This window comes from Hemicordylus capensis, chromosome 3, assembly GCF_027244095.1.
Source record: "Hemicordylus capensis ecotype Gifberg chromosome 3, rHemCap1.1.pri, whole genome shotgun sequence".
Classification (NCBI taxonomy): domain Eukaryota; kingdom Metazoa; phylum Chordata; class Lepidosauria; order Squamata; family Cordylidae; genus Hemicordylus; species Hemicordylus capensis.
This window is the reverse complement of record NC_069659.1, coordinates 55,126,989-55,142,470: the sequence shown is the minus strand read 5'-3', so window position 1 is coordinate 55,142,470 and position 15,482 is coordinate 55,126,989. Positions and strand designations below refer to the sequence as shown.

The 15,482-nt window shown below is 44.8% G+C and overlaps 1 long non-coding RNA gene across 2 annotated transcripts in view; it reads right to left on the bottom strand.

The window, feature by feature from the left end:
- Positions 1–706: 706 nt before the first annotated feature.
- LOC128351114 (uncharacterized) overlaps positions 707–15,482 on the bottom strand; it is a 60,829-nt gene continuing 46,053 nt past the window's right edge. For both annotated transcript variants that reach the window (XR_008319593.1, XR_008319592.1), the window contains exons 2-5: positions 11,076–11,225; positions 5,823–5,917; positions 4,361–4,528; positions 707–2,071 (exon numbers count right to left, since the gene is read on the bottom strand). This is a non-coding gene — a long non-coding RNA (uncharacterized LOC128351114). The remainder of the gene's footprint in view (positions 2,072–4,360; positions 4,529–5,822; positions 5,918–11,075; positions 11,226–15,482) is intronic.

The window sequence follows — 15,482 nt, the reverse complement described above, 5'->3', positions numbered from 1 at the left end:
TGGTTTTTAAAAAAATGAAATGAAGCAACCTAGATTTAGTACTCCACAGATACATACATTAATATGATGTCAAACCAAATGCATCTTAATGCCTCACCATAAATGCAGCTACATAGAAACCCTAAATCAGGGTGGTGTGTGTACTGCCTGTTAATAAAATTCCAAGTGGGGGCATTCCAAATTATGTGCCAAGAATTACTGGATTCTGCAATTTGTATTGCTTATGTACATGATACACAATTTAGTATGTGTTTCTTATTTTACATTATCTTTTCTGCCATATTTGCTACATAGCATGTAATATGTTCGAGAATTGCTAGTCACAGGATGGGGCAAGGAGCTATACATAGAATGAAAGCCACATCTGAACCATAAGATATCTTAAGGCCAAACTTCACATTGTGGTGAATATGTAGTTTGGCTTTGATGGGCTTGGTTTTTCTTTTGTCAACAGCACCACAAGGGAACCTAATCCAGATTAGGACTGCAGTGTGAGGCACGAAGGCATTACTTATTTAGTGTATGTCATGGATGTACTATATAGCCCTTCAGCAAAAAGATACCAGAGTGGAATACTAAATATAAGACAAAGATACAATCAAATAAGTAATAAAACACCAATAAAACAATAAAAGTGGAAAATTAATACCTGTAGAAAATGGGAGCATAAGAAATAATGATTAAAATATGATAAGCATCAGCAACATTACCACCACCACCATCATCTTTATTTGTTAGCCACTCCATAACAAACTGTTCTCTGAGTGGCTCACAACACAACACTAAAAAAAATCCAATACAAACACATTCAAGACAAACAAATTACAACACAAAATAAAAAATACAATACAAAACATTTTTAATACTTCTTTTAAAAAATCAATTTTAAAAAGCCTGAGTGACCTGGTGTCTTCATCTGCTGCCTAAAGGAACAAAGTGATGAGACCAGCTGAGCCTCACTGCTGAAGCTATTCCATTAACATGGTGCCACTGTCAAAAAGGCCTTCTCCCTAATAGCCACCCACCTCACCTCATTTGGCAGGGGGACTCGGAGCAGGGCCTCCAAAGAAGATCTTAAGGTCCGAGTCGGGACATATGTGGCAAACTGCTCTCTCAGGTAACCTAATCCCAAACTGTTTAGGGCTTTAAAGGTTAAAACTAGCACTTTGAATTGGGCCCAGAAATGAACAGGGAGCCAGTGCAGCTGACGAAGCACTGGCATAATATGTTCAAAATGCCCAGCCCCCGTTAATAATCGTGTGACCCTATTTTGGACCAAGTGCATTTTCCAAGGCAGCCCCACATACAATGCACCAATGCTTTAACCCTTTACTCCCATCACAATCACAATCCAGAATGGCCCCTTATGTGGCTCATTTATTGGAAAGCTTCCATTGGTGCCAATGGGATCACTGCTGGATAAGAGAACATCCAACCAAGAAAATGTCATTCAGCAGCAACAGAGGACAACATATGAACATTAGAAGCTGCACTACACCAAGCTAGACAATTGGTTGACCTAGCCCAGTATTTTCTACACTGCCTGGCAGCAGCTCTCCGAGGTTTCTGGCAGCAGGCTTTCCTAGCCCTACATGAAGCTGCCTGGAACTGAACCTGGGATCTTGTGCCTGCAAAGCAGATGCTCTACCACGGAAATATGACCCCATCCCCCCAAAAGAAAAAGAAAGAGAAGCACTGCCAATAAATGCAAGCAGCCGCTAGAAAGGCCCTGTTTCAGGGTTTGAGAAGTGTTTGGAATGGGAGCAATATATTCTTCTGGATAGCCTCTCTCTTCGAATGAAAATGGAAAGCGAAAATGCACTGTGGTTTATACTTCACTATACACCTGATGTTTATTTGTTTCCACCCACTCCAAGTACTGTAGTAAAAGTTTAAACTAAAGCCACATGTAACAATCTTCATCGATGTCAATGGTTCACTTCAAATAAATGGATGGCTTGATAAATGAAGGAATGGAAAGAAGAAAATGGAACTGTACTTGAAATGGCACGGTGATAATGAGTGTTGAATGTTGTTAGAAGATGTCAGTCATCCAGCCATCTGTTGAAGACTGACAAAAGAACAAGCAAGGTTAAAAGGAACAAAACTCTTGGCGAATAAATTGGTCCCCCCCCCCCCAGTAGCACACACTTTTGATAATCCCAAAGGCCTAACAGACTCTTCTGTGACACACTCCATGCAAATCCTACAACAAGATATAAAGCCACGTATACTATTAACCCCTTTAGAAAAAGAAGCTCTGATACAATAGGAGCAATTTTTAACATGATTTCTTTCTACTAGAAATCTCATTTAAAAGGCAATCCAGAGTCACAGGCTGCTAAAGACTGTAAATGAGAACAAAAAGCATCACGATTATCTACACAGGCCTATTTTGCATTGCAATAGAAATGATTCTTTAATGTGTTTTTAGTTCCCTTTACATTGCTTCCAATAGCTGGATTTTATTCTTTTGTCAACTTGTCTTTAAAAGGAGAAAACAATTGGGTTTATTATAATATAAATGTTTTATTATAAAATGAATGAAAATATGGCCCATGCTTTGGCTTTCTGCTATGTATGCATTAGACTGTGAGTCTTCAATGGGGAACTACAGATATGTAGAGATCTATTAGATATCAAAAGCCAGCTTTTGATGAACAATTGGGCACTTACTGTGGTTGTAGAGGGACAAATGATGCATCGGATTAAAGAACAAGTGCACTTTGATTTGCTCAGAAATAGTGGTTTTGACAATTTGATCCCAAATCAGATCAACTTACCAAAATGGGGCAGTGGGGACTGATGTAAAAGTTGGTTGACATCTTTCAAACCTATGTAGCAATTGACTATAAGAGCTCTGGTTTCTGTATGTTTAAAGAAGACCTCATGATTCATCTGCTTGAGAATATTTGTGAACATTCCAACTGTTGCTTTTTTTTAAAAAAATTGCTGTTTTAAAAAAATTTGTCACCATTAGGCTGACATTACACCATCACATTGTCCTGCTCTGTGCTAATGTTGCCTATGGAGGAATACTTGTGAAATGAGGTGATAAGTGCTTGTAAACCTTATAGCTGGTGGTGTGTTTAATATCTGTAATGCATAAAGTGATTCTGGGGAAACTTTGAACTGGGCCTCTGAAAAAACTTTGGACTACCATGGGACAGTTTAGGTACCCACACTTCCTATATATATTACAATCAGACTAGACCGTTAACACATCATTGAATCTGGTGCTTGTGATTCTCCATATCTTATTTTCAAGAAAATGCATCCACAGGGGAACTGGCATCCACACACGAACTGTGGCATATGGGAGGGAATAGTTTCCATCCGAGTCATTTTCCCAATAGGTGAGTGTGTGTTTGGGGTGGGGTGGGGTGGCAGAAGATGGGTGGTGGGAGGCAGGACCCATCTTCACTTTTGTTGCAGGGCACACACCAACCTTGCTATGTCCCTGGGTGGTAAAAAGCTTTAAAAAGCCCATGTATTTCCATGCAGTATTATTCTACAAGTGTCTGGAAACACTGCTAATAGATAATACAACCACATGGTGGTTATGGCATTGCCCGATAAACATCGTTTCCCCCTTTTCAGATTCAGATCTATTATGGTCATTAATGGGTCTGTTTAACATGTCAGATAATTTTTAAGTTGGTAACTTGTCTCCTCATTTCATATTGGAGGTTCAAGCAGACATCTGGCTGATGGATTCAAAGAACCTCCCACACTAATTAAATATGATAATTATTCTCCTCTATAATGCACATTATTCTTTTTAATGTCAGGCTCTAACTTTCACAATGACCTTCTTTTCTAAGTTGCAAACTAAACTCCAGGCACACTACTAAAAGCAATAATATTAGAAATTTGAAAAAAAGAAAGAATCCACAGTGCTTGCTTAAGTACTACGGTATCAGCTGGTTGCATTCCTAAGGAATACATCATCAACATTCTGATCAAGTGCCAGGCATATCTAAGAGAGCTGCTGGATCTTAAACTTATATATACAGTGATTGATTTGTACTCCCGCTTACCTGCTGCTTGACACTGATAACACAGACTTTTCTCCATTTCTCATTTTTCTACTGAAGTTGCTGGAACATATATTTATATAGCTTTTTTTCAACCTTTTTTTCTGAAAAATTAGCCATCATGGGAAATACAAGTGCCAGTGAAAGGTTTGCAGGTAACGATGATGTTCTGATTTTGAGAATCTCTTCCTTAAGACAACAGTTCAAAATGCTTATTGCTCTTCCCTCACCCTTGACTAGGGATGTGCACGGATTGCGATTTGAAGCGTGATTCACAGCACATCCCCTGCACCCTTAAAACAGAGGAATAAAACAGTGCATACCTGCTCCTCTGCCACTCACTGCCACTTCCTGTACTGGTGGCGCTCCCCCATCCAGCTATCTTCATGTGCTGGCAGTCTTCTCCCCCAGCTGCCTTTGCAGGACACCAGCACACACATGGCCTCCATGCATGCCTGGTGGCTATTTACGTGGTCAGCATGGCCCGAAGCCTATATGCATACAAACAATGCATGCCTAGTAACTGTGCATCATGTTGCATGTACTTAGGTAGGGAGTGAGCCAGCGGGCATGATCCTGCTCCCTCTCTAGGTGCTTTCTATGTACAAAAGGGTACTCTGCATACAGGGCTTGAGTCATGACCAAATCCCATTGAAACCAATGGAAAAGCTTAATCACAGCTAACAAGTCCCATTGCTGTCAGTGAAAAGCCCAATTCAGATATTATGTTGTATGAGCAGACAGATGTCTGTACATTCATACGTGTGTTTGTGAGAATGACTGTACCTGTGTTCATGTTAAAAGTGAACCTGAATACAGGCCCCTCAAATGGAAGGTACAGATGGAATGGAAGTGTGCTGCTGTATCTGTGTTCCACATAACATGTGAATAACTTTACCTGTGAACAGAACTCTACATGTGTACACTGTACACTTGTTGTACATGTTGAACATAATGTCTGAATCAGGCTATACTGACAGCCCAATCTTATGCAGGCATAAGCCGAAGTAAGTTCATGGAGGTTGCTGTCATGCAAACATGCACCGTACTGCAGCTTTAGTTAGTCTGGAGGCTGTAGCCTAGGACAGGGGTTGTGCACAGCCCCCACCCCCACCCCGTGTGCTGGGCCCCTGTGAGTACCCAGCCTCCCAGTGGTAGCAGGCAGGCCGGCAGGCAGCATCCGCTCCTTCCCCTCCATACTTAAGAGAATGGGTAGAGAAGCAGGTGCCACCATTACAACATTATTTGGCAGAAGTTCCTCTTCTTCTCACACACTGAGGGCAGAAGGTGGAGAAGCCATCGCTAATGCATCCTTCAGAGTGTTCAACCTTCAGAGCTGCTGCCAAAGGATGCAGGAAGGGTGGAAGCTCCTGTCTCGCTGAGTGTGTGAGGGGAAGGATCTGTGGTTGCTGCTTCTGCCTGATAATCTTGAGAGCAGAGGGGCCTGGCTTAAAGGATAGCTGGGAATCCAGTGTAACACCTGCCCCAGGACCCAGAATAATGTGGTGCAAGCCCTGTTTAGGCTCCAGTCTAATCCAAGGCTCCAATCCAAGGTCCTGAACAGGTTCCAACCTTCCCACTAGGGATGTGCAAATCAATTTGGGTGATTTATGGACAAAATTCAGGTTGGGGAAAAAATCACCTAGATTTTGGACCTGAAAAAATTGTAGTTTTCATCTCCATTTTGTGGCAATCTCTCATGCTGTCTCAATTTTGTGTCAATTTTTTTAAAAAAAATAAAAAATAAAAAATCCCACCCTCCTAAGCTTAGAATTGGTGACTTACAGTGTGCAATATTGGCTGGTGATTCCCCGCTGGCCTGAGATTGGCTTGGTTCCATTCAAATCTTGTTTTGCCAGGAGTGACTGACCTCGCATTGGCTAGAGGAAGGGTCAAAGAAGGGACAAGGGTGGGCAGAGTTCCAAGGAGGGATTTTCAAATGTACGTAAGAAGGCAACCAGCCACCATTCTGCCTTTCTGCCTCATGGGAGAAGAAAGAGAGCCAATGGAGCTTTGTTTTGCCTTGCCTTCCTGATGCCTAAAGTGGATTTACTGCTTTTTGTTCCTGCTTTCCTGACTGAGGAAAAGAGAAGAGAATTGTTTTTCACCCCCTTCCTGCTGCTGAGAGAATAACTGCCTGCACCTGCTGTCTGTGTAAATCGATTTGGGTACAAAATGATTTGAACCTGAATCTACCTGTTTTGGGAGATTTGTGGACAAAATAAATCACCCCTGTGCTAGCTGGCAAGATTCGGACCCAAAACAAATTGAATAAAAAAACTGATTCGTGCACATCCCTACTTCCCACCAAGGCTTGGAAGAAGATGAACTGCCACTGAAGCACTTGGCAGTAGCTCCTCCCACTTTGAGCACTGATGGATGGGAAGAGGGTGAATTGTCACTGCACCTGCTGTGACCTTGGATGGCAACTCCTCCCCTTCTCACCAGCCAATGGGAATGTCCTTCAGGCCCTGCAAGTCTGTCAGCCAATTCATGCCAGTAGTGCCACTGGATGTGCAGCCCTTGGCCCTTGCCCAATCTGGCTCACCCATGACACCAGCCCTTTGTTTATATGTTACTTTCCCTTGAAGCTCAGAGCGTCAGCAAAATTCCTACATCATTCTAAACCATTAAAAACAATGCTGTCTTCTAACGCGGTCAGTTCCAATTTTAAGCCACAAAATTCAAGAATCTCCAAGGAACCTTCCATGAACCTTCCAGTCTCTTCCTTATTTCTAGTTTTATTTCTTGTAATTGCCTAAGTTTCTCTTGCCTTTCAGTCTCTCCTGCTTCTAATGGAGACGGCAGGGTATCCCCAACTGAGAGTCACAGTCATTCATTCCCCTAGCAATAAGATTAGATTTTGGAATTGCATTCCTTAATGTGTTCTACAGTGAAAAGAGCCTTTTGCTTTGGCTCAGGAGAGTTTCAAGGTTACAGGTGAAATGCTGGTGAAGCACTTGCCATGCTTCTGAGCAGCTACGGTATGGTGGCAGATTTTGTAGACAAGATGACAGCTCGCATAGATTTCTAGGGAGACTACAGGAAGACCTTAAGTAAGCAGCCGGTGAACCATCCATTTAAAGAGATCGAATTGCTATTTTTGCATGTGCTCTCATCCACGGTAGGACGCTTGCTAAAATAACTTTGCAACATTTCTTTTAACTTCGGCTTGTTCTTCTAGATGAGCTAGCTGTAAACGCACACCAGATTTATTCTCTGACATCCCTTCTCTGAAGAAAACTAAATACTTTGAGTAGCATTTACAGTATGGTGGCACCACCAAAAGGGGACATTCCCCACCCCATATCCCTACTGAGCCTACCCTGAGCCCCATCCCATCCCCTCAAAAAAACCCATGGCTGAGGGTCAGGGGCAGTGTAACCTCTAACATGGATTCTCAGATGTAGTTGACTACAACTCCCAGAATCCCCAGCTGTTTTTTTTGCAGCTTTTGCTTGGAGATTATGGGAGTTGTAGTCAACAACTTCTGGGAATCCCTGTTAGAGGGAACACTGGTCAGGGGCCCTACAGAAATGGCATGGAATGTGGCATGGTGGGAATATTGGGCGAGGGCATAGCATGGAAACTAGGGGTGTGCATGAAACAGATTTTGCAATTCATTTCGAGTTTGAAATGAATTGCAAAATCCTCAAAATGATTCATCAAAACAGCAGCTATAGCTGGATGTTTCAACAAATCAGGCTTGACAATTCGAGTGATTTGGCCAAAGGGAACAATGGGGAACTCAAAACACCCCATTGTTCCCCATGAGTAGGTCCTGGGGACACCAAAGTGTGTTGGGTGGTATGGCATGATGGGTACTACCTACCACCCAATCCACAAAAGAAATGGACAAGCAGGCATTATTATTATTATTATTATTTTAAATCAACCTTTCCCAAAAAAACTCCATAGGATCCAATGGGGGGTTGGGGAAAAGTTAAACATTTTGTATAAAATCACCTGCTTGCCTATTTCTTTTGTGGGTTAGGTGGTAGGGAGCACCCATCCTGCTCTACCGCCCTACCCACTTTGGTGTCCCTAGGGCATAACCATGGGGAACAATGGGGTGTTTTGAGTTCCCCATTGTTCTCTATGGTGAAAACAAACTGCACTCACAGAGTGTACATTACATGTTTTGCATTGAAATTTGCAATGCATTTGGAATCTCTGCCTTGAAAAACATGACAGATTAGAAGCAAACAGTAAAAGTAACCTGTCCCTCCTAGGGATGTGCAAAACCAATTCAAGTCAAATCGATTTGAATCAGATTTATTCAAGCTCAAATTTGGGTGAATCGAGTGATTCAAACTTGAATCACATCATCCTTACAATAATGGGCATGATTCGAGTTCAAATGAAACTGACCCTGATATGAGTTTGAATAGATTTTGAATGATTTGAGTGGTGAGCACCATTTTGGAGAGCTGTTCTTCCCCTTGCTGATTGTTTTTTTGGCATTGGCTTCCAATTGCCTAGAGATCTCCTTGCTTCTTAGTTTGGCCAAAGGAGGGATTTTCAAAATACATTTAATGGGCTGCTTGGAGGAATAGAGACAGAAAGCCATTTGTGCCTCAAGAGGGAAGGATCAGAGAGAGGCTGTAGCAGCAGCAACACTAAGAGCAGAGATCGGTGGTGGTGGTCTGGGTGTGCCTACCTGTCTGCCTGACCCAATGAGTAGAGAGAGAGAGAGAGAGAGAGAGAGCGCACCTGCTGGGCTTATCTGTCTCTCTATTTCCCCCCCTCCTTTTAATTTGCAGTGCCAACAACTGCTTTTGTTCCCTTTTTCTATTCTTTTTTTACTGTACCTGTCCCAGTGCCTTTAACTGGGTGGTGCTTGGAAGCTTTTTTCTTTGGATTTCTTATTCTTGCTTGCACCCAGTCCCCAGTGACCTTAATAACTGGGGTGCTGTGCTGATTCTTTTCTATTTTTAAAAATTGTACCAGCAATCCCCAGTGGCTTTAAGTGGGAGCTGCTGCTTTGAAATTATTTTCCTTATTTTGATTTTTTTCCCCTTCTTGCTTGTACCCAGTCCCCAGTAGGGGGTGTAGTGCTGATTTTTTTTTCTCTCTTGCAGCCCAAAGCTGCACTTCTTTGCTGCTGCTGCGTGCCTGGATTGGACTGCATTTTTCCTTCAGGCTGGTGTGTTATGTCTGGTGCCCAGCCTGCCAGTGCCAGGCTCTCTTTGTTTCTCTTGGGGGGGATTTTTGTTTTGATTGCTTTGTTGGGTGGGTGCCTGACCCGTGTCCTCCTGCCCTCCTCCCAGCTGTTGAGTCCTGGTGTCTGCTGCTTGACCCAAGAGTGCCTCCAACTTCAACACCTGGCAGACTCCAGCCAAAGATGCCAGAAGCCCCCAACCAAAGGAGCGACTGCACACACCCCCCCCCACCATTTTCAGTTCTTTAAATAGGACACTTTGGGGACTGGAGGCTTTAGATACTAGTAGGACTGTAGGATAGGAGGGATGGATTTGTGTTAGAGAGCTTTCCGACTACACATCCTGTCCCCTTTACCCAGCTTACCAGGTCAGGCCTCAGAGGGTGTAAGGCAGGGATGAGGAGGGGACTGAGTATCACTCTGTGCCTCTTTCATCCCAGACTGCTTGCTCTTTGTGTCTGCCCCTCTCCGGGGCCCACTGACATGCTCCACCAGCCTCCTTCTCATCCCCAGCCGGCTCCTTATATGTATCCTCACAGGCTATGCATCACCAGCCCCCAATTAGGGGGCCAACATCCCTCTTTATTACCTGTAATTGATTACCCCTTACAGCTGTTGCCGATGCCTCCCTTCTCCCTCCTCCTGCTCAGATCCCCTCCCTTCGGGAGGTGTGCTGCAGGTGTTATCCTCGCACACCCCCACTTCGGCCCTTTCAGGTCTCTGCCCCTCCTTCACTGGAGCCGAGTCCCATTGGCAGTCTTTTCTCCGCTTCTCCCTGGCTACCACCCATCCCTGCCTCCTCAGACCCCCCTCAACGCTGTCCTCAGAGGTAAGGAGAGCTGGCCTCACCAGACAAGAACCCACAGTAATCCCCTGCCCTTTCCCTTCCCTTCCTTTAGACTTATCCAATTGTTTGCTCCCCTACAAAAAAAGTCCCCCTCATTAAAGCCTGCTTCTTTATTGTTGTACTTTAAAATAATTTTTCTAGCTTCTGTGTATGCACTACAGTGCTATAGCACTGTGTGGAGCACAGACAGAATAAAGACCACCCCCAAGCCCACTTAAAGGCAATTGCTCCCCACCATCAGAGTTAGGGCTTCCGTTTTAAAAACTCCATGATGTCTGGGAGGGTGCAAGGCAGAGCCAGGAGCAGATTGAAAGGCAGAGGGAGGGTGATGCTGCTGGTTAGGTGAGCAATGAGGAACTACAATATCTCTTCATCCACCACCTTCATCCAGCGGGTGGTGCCCTTCCTGTAGCGGGTGTGCAGGAAGACCATGTTGTGGTGCTGCATGTAGGCATATGCTCAAAGAGAGCACCTGACACCATCATGCATTTCACTGTGGATTTGTGGACCAGTCCCAGTGGGAGGCACACTGCTTTCCTATTCTTCATGGCACACCCGTGGGGGCAAGAGAGCAAGGGGACATCTGCTGCTGGTGGCTTGGTCAGCCCCTCCCATGCAGTGAAGCACAGGTGGGCTGTGCTGCATGTGGAGATGTTGGACACTAACTACACTGCAGGGGAGCAGTCAGTGGCCATGGGTCACCAGGTGGGGGAATGGCTTTCTGGACAGCCAAATCTTTGCCATGGGTTCATGGTTACTAGCAATGCCACGTATATTCCTAGGGAACCCGAACAGGGTCAGTTTGTGTCCATCTGTTGTATAGAGCACACTCTGAACCTGGTTGTCTGGGGTGTGCTTGGTCCTTCTGTGGCTGTGAACAGGTAAGACATCCCTGCTGAAGATCCTGGGTGTCATCCTGCTGCTGCCATAGCAGCCATTCTGGAGCAGTGCCACAAGGTAGCTGCTTTCTTTCACTGGAGCTGAAAGGATAGGCATATGCTCAAGGAGAGGCAGTTTGAGATCCACCTACCTGAATACTTAATCCCTCAAGATCTTCTGACCTGGTGGAACTCCACCTTTCTCTTGCTCTGGCACCTGCAACCTATCCAACCAGGAATGGGCGCTCATTTCAGAAGTTGTCTTGGCACCAGCCGCAGATGTCTTTGTTGCCACAAACAACCTGTGTGCCGAGACAGCAATACTGAGTCAGGCTTACCCCACCACTCTTCTCTTTGAGAAGACAATGGGTGCGCTCCAGAACATGCTGACCACTGAGGAAGCAATCGCCTTGTGAGGTCGACTGAGGACTGGAGTAGTGGATCAGTTCAGGACACCCTTGGGTGCATACATAAGAACAAAAGAACATGAGGACATAAGAACAGCCCTGCTACATCAGGCCCAAGGCCCATCTAGTCCAGCATCCTGTTTCACACCAGATGCCGCTGGAAGCCTACAGGCAGGAGTTGAGGGCATGCCTGCTCTCCTGCTGTTACTCCTCTACAACTGATACTCAGAGGCATCCTGCCTTTGAGGCTGGAGGTGGCTGATAGCCCTCTGACTAGTAGCCATTGATAGACTTCTCCTCCATGAAGTTATCCAGATCCATCTTAAAGCCTTTCAGGTTGTTGGCTGTCACCACATCTTGTGGCAGAGAATTCCACAAGTTGATTATGCGTTGTGTGAAAAAGTACTTCCATTTGTTGGTCCTCAGTTTCCTGACAATCAATTTCATGGGATGACCCCTTGTTCTAGTGTTATGTGAGAGGGAGAAAAATTTATCCCTATCCACTTTCTCCACACCAGGCATGATTTTATAGACCTCTATCATGTCTCTCTGCATGTGTTGCATCAGCAACACATGCTTTGTCCTGCCTATGTGACCCAAGGATGAAGGGCAAAGCAGTCAACCCTGCTCAGCTGCCCAGGTGGAGAGATATCCTGGTTGCAGAGGTTAGGCAAACTGAGGAGAGGAGGCTGGAGCACAACCAGGAGGAGGGAGCAGGGGTGCCTACAGCTAGTGCATACTCCACCCCTAGTACCAGAATCATCACCACTTCCCAGTCCAGCAGCGTGGTGTCCCTGGCAGGGCCAAGTGAGCTGGCAGTTCTGCCTCCACATTCCACCAGATGCCAAGGAGGGCTTCCTTGGCACCTTACCAGGCATATGGGAGGAGCCCACTGTGCCCTGCATCAGTGCTGAGCAGTGTGTTCTGCAGTACCCGGAGGAGCCAGTGGCAGACCATGAGATGGAGCTGATCTAATTTGGGGCAATACAACACCAAGTCTGGCTGGACTTGGTGGAAGTTGCTGGATGGTTCCTCTCATGCCCTCCAGCCAGCATCCCAAGCGAGAGGGTTTCGCCATGGCCAGAGACATAGTAACACCCCATCTAACCCCATCCATAGTCTGGGAAACACACCAGCGGGGATTCAAACCAGCAACCTCTGGCTTGCTAGTCAAGTCATTTCCCCACTGTGCCATTAGGTGGCTAATATCATATTATCTTACTACCATAATATCTTGTTAGTGGTATTATATAATGCTTTATTATTTATTTATTTAAGATAGTTCTATACCGCCCAAAACTTGTGTCTCCGGGCGGTTTACACTTAAAATCATTAATTAGCTGGAATAGTGTGCATGAGAGCATCTGATTGGCCCACCTAACCACACAGTCAGAAGTGAGTGCATGCATGTCTCTCATCCACATGGTATGCTGTTCTACCTGCATACACACCTGTGGGGTGGAATATCACTTCCCCAAATTGCATTAATTGCATATAATTGTGATTATACAGGAGGAGAGGAGGAGGAGATATGGACATATGCATCTCCAGAAAGAGATATGCACATCCTCTCTTCTAATTGTGTGGTAAATGGGCCACATCATCCAAAATGGCACACTTTGGGGGTGGATATTAATTGTTCTAATGTGCCTGGTGGGGGGGGGCAATCTTAGCTGAAATGTGATGAGCTATAATTAAATGAATCATGCATTGGAATTATGGAGTTTGGCACCAAGTCACAGCCAGTTCATACAAACAGCAGAACCAAATGGTCATGCTTTTCTTGGATTGTACCACATCAGCCTACAGGTGAGTGTTGCATATTTGAATGCATGTGTGGTGTGGTGTGGTGTGGTGTGGTGTGGTGTGTGTGTGTGTGTGTGAGAGAGAGAGAGAGAGAGAGAGAGGAACACACAGCTCCTTGTCCGGGCAGGGGAGGGATAGTATGGCGGGCAGAAGATTATACTAAAACATTTTCACTGGCAGGCTAAAGTTCCCCTGCCATGCTCCCTCTCTTACCATCCAAATGTGCTGCCTTGCACCCCTTCCACCTGCAGCCTGAAAAAAGGTATAATTCCTGAAAAGCTTTTCTGTTTGATTCTGCTGCTTGTACATACTGACTTTCAGAGACTGACTTGTACATACTTCAGTATACCAACCCAAGACATATAGCTGGGCTGCATCCAGAAGGCAGCAAACATTTTAAGCAGAGATCTGGCAAGCAAACACACACACACACACACACACACACACACACACACACACACACACACACCATATTACCTGCAATAGGCCTCACTACTGGCAGGAAGAATAGCAGGCTGGAAAAGCTCCAAGGGACAAAGCAAACAGTTACGATAATCTTTCTTGACACATTTCTTTCTTGTGTATGCAAAAAGGCAGCTGTTGGACATCTACAGCAGGTTCTTTGGCCTAGCCTATCTCCAAGAGTTTAGTCAAGGTGAACTGCACTAATCCACAGGGGTATGCTTCAATCATTTGAAAGGTGGCTTAGCTAGGGACACCATGATCTGACTAGAGCTTAGCTTAATAGAAACATCGCAAGTCCGCAACCTCAACAAAACTTAGCAAAGTCATGGTTCACACACGGCCACTAATAGCAGGGCAGTGCCAAGTCAGAAGGCAGTGGCAGAGACATAAAATAATACAGTAACAATTCCACTCAATTGCCGTTGTCTCCATTTTTATTGCTCCCTGATCATGGGAGAGTTGGTCTCCTGCCCTTTCCTATTATTTTTGCTATAGACATAATACAATCAGGTCCACTTAGCAAAGAAAATGCAGAAGGTTATTTCAGGCACGAGAAAATATATTTTTCTTGATCTGAGAAAGACTAGGAGCATTTCTAGAAGCAACTGGGAACCTATAATTTGGTGGATCGCAGCTTGCCATTTTCAACTGCAAACATTTGAATTGCAGCATGGAGTTCCATGTCAATCATATGAGCACGGCAACAACTGCGTTCCTGGCCTGTTATGCATATTCTTGAAGAAAGAAAACAAGCAATTAACAGAACAATCTCATCCTCAAGTTATACCTGCTGGGCAATATAGGACTGATAAGAAACTCTCTGGTACTGTCAGAACCAAATGATATATGGACATAGTGGATCTATGCTGGTTTAATGCTACTATTTATGTCAAAGTTCTATACAGAGGAGTAGTAGTTTTAAAATACATAAATAAATGAAATTATCCTTCCTATGAGTCTATGAAGTAGAGAGATACCAAGTCCTTGTGAGCGCTGAATGTGTTGGAAGTGAAGGATTCTGTGCTGGCTCATGCCTCAGTGACAGAGGGGGCCAGATTAGTGAATCAGAGGGCTAGCGTGGTCAAGACATTGGTCATCCCTTCTCTACTGCTCTGACACTATCCCTTTGTTATGTAGATTGCTCCTCTCAGAGACTTCCTGCCTGCCTTGCCACTTCCTCTTCCCCTTTCTTCTCCCTTGCAACACCCACGCTCCTCTCTCCCTGTACCATGTGTGCAGAGATGCAGAAAACATCCCTCTACATCCAGCTAGCTAGCTAGATTAGAGATCCTAACTCTCCACTTTCCTATCTAGAATGGAGTTCACCAATAGAGACTCCTTATATTGATTTGAAACTATGAACTAGCTCCAAGTTTCTTTTGCTATCAGCATACACGCATGCCTAGCCAGACTCTGCTGTGTTGTGCCTCAGTGCACTCTGCTGTAATAGAAGGGTATCTCTTACCAGAGAGAATTTCCAACAGAATGCAGGGTGGCAGGTAGGCAGGATGGCAGCTGTTAACAGATAAGTAGCTGTTAACAGCAGATAAGTTGTTAACAGAAAAGTTAGCAGATAAGTAATGCAACCCAGTTCTTTCTATAACTCCACCAAGCATAGAATGAGGAGAGGAGAGCTGGTCTTGTGGTAAAGTAAAGTTGTGCCCTCAAGTCGGTGTCAACTCCTGGCGATTGTAGAGCCATGTGGTTTTCTTTGGTAGAATACAGGAGGGGTTTACCATTGCCATCTCCTGCGCAGCACGAGAAGATGCCTTTCAGCATCTTCCTATCTCGCTGCTGCCCAATATAGGTGTTTCCCATAGTCTGGGAAACATTCCAGTGGTGATTTGAACCAGCAACCTCTTGTTCACTAGGCAAGTTACT